We start from the raw sequence: 1769 nt of genomic DNA, 5'->3' as shown, positions 1-1769 counted from the left end.
ACAATCAACCACCTGAGGAACTCTGCCCTCCTAGGCCTCTCCTTAAGGGGTAGGTCTCCTGGAAGAAACATGCCCCAGGGCTAGGGAGACTAGGATGGAAGAGCAGCTCTGGGAAGGGCAGGAGCTGGGCACAGATGCTGCTTGGGAGGGAGTCTGGTGGGGGGTCGGTCAGCCAGCCTGAGGTTCCCCCTGGACCAGGGCCCCCAAATGGGAGTCAGGCTGAGGGTGAGGAAGGAGGACTCAGGCTTGGGATCCTCCTGGGTGCCCCTCTTCCCTTGACTGTGGGCACTGTTTGTCCTGCTTTCCTCATTGCCTTGGCAACCACCCTGGGGTCGCCCTTTGTGGCCAGCCTGTCCTGGGAGCCCAGGGCCAGGCTCTTGCCATCAGAGGAGGGGAAGGGAGAACGGAATGTATGGGCACAGCAGGGTGACCTGGGAGAGGAAAGTGCAAGAGGAAGACAGTCCAAGATGTGGAGAGAGGCAGAACCTGAGGTGAGGGGAATCGGCCAAGGAGAGGCTGGGAGGAGGTAGGGCAGCGTGATTCACCTGCCCCGAGTCCTAGGCAGAGGTCAGCTCATTCCTTTGCCCTGCTGTCACCACAGCCCACCAGGCCCCTCTGTCCTTGGAACTTTCCAGGCAAGAATACTGGAGTGGGTCGCCATTTCTTACCAGGGGATTTTCCTGACCCAGGGATTGAACCCACGGCTCTTCTGTCTCCTTCATTGACAGGGCAGATTCTTTCCCACTGCTCCATCTGGGAAGCCTCACTAGCCCCCACATTTTGCCCTAATTATCCTTACTGGCTTTCCACCCCATCTTGGGCTGGGAAAGGGACTGCCCATGCCTTTCTTGGGACCTCTACCCCTAGGGCGGCCCCTGCTGCAGGGCCTTATCTCCCCACCCCTCCCTCCTCCTCACATCCCAGCCCTGACCCAAGTCACTGCAGCCTCAGGAGGGGGCTATGGAATTTCCCTAGGGGTTGTCTGGTTCAAGGAGACGCTTATCTCCCCAGCTTCAGCCACCACTGAAGAGTGGAGGGAAGTTAGCCTGGGGTCACTGGGAGGCCTCTGGAGCCAAACTTTACAAACCGTGGGGTTTAATGCCAGGGTGGAGCTGGGAGAGGCCCTTGTTTAACATTTCTGTTTGCCAAGGCCGACCCTGACCTGCCAGTGGCCCACCTCACCTAGCTGCTAACTGGTCTCTTCCTGCCCCCATTTTATGATGGAGATTGGGTCTTTCTTCCCCTGCATATTCTTTCCAGGGAGACAACTTCCTGGACAAGGACACTGTCTAGATGTGTTGTGTACACACAGAGCTACCCTCACAAAGGCCTTTTGGCTCTGCACACACAGGCACAATCTGGAGGAACTCAGTCTGCCAGCCCCAGGCCCCATGTCTGGGAGAGCACTGTCCAGGCCTGTGAAGAGGTTCAAACCAAGGAAATGGAACGCTTCCTTGAGAAATCAACCAGCGGAGCAACTTAAAGGCATCTAGGAGGGAATAAGTGAAGGAAAATACTAGAACAGAGAAAATAAGATAGACACATAATCGGCTGTAGCTATTGTGTTAGATGCATGAATGTCCAGCTTACTGGACATGATGCTACTGGGTGATGAGACCAGGTGGGCTTCTTCAAGAGGGCTTTGCTCTAAAAGGAAGGGAAGGAGCATACAGTAAGCGCTTGCTGTGTGCCAAGTATGTTCACACCTGTGATCTTTAGTGTCCCCACCCAACAAAGCTGCGATGTAAGTTCATCAGTTCAGAGGAGGA

The sequence above is a fragment of the Muntiacus reevesi genome, chromosome 3, assembly GCF_963930625.1.
Source record: "Muntiacus reevesi chromosome 3, mMunRee1.1, whole genome shotgun sequence".
Classification (NCBI taxonomy): domain Eukaryota; kingdom Metazoa; phylum Chordata; class Mammalia; order Artiodactyla; family Cervidae; genus Muntiacus; species Muntiacus reevesi.
The sequence above is the reverse complement of the archived record's forward strand: the minus strand, read 5'-3'. Positions refer to the sequence as shown.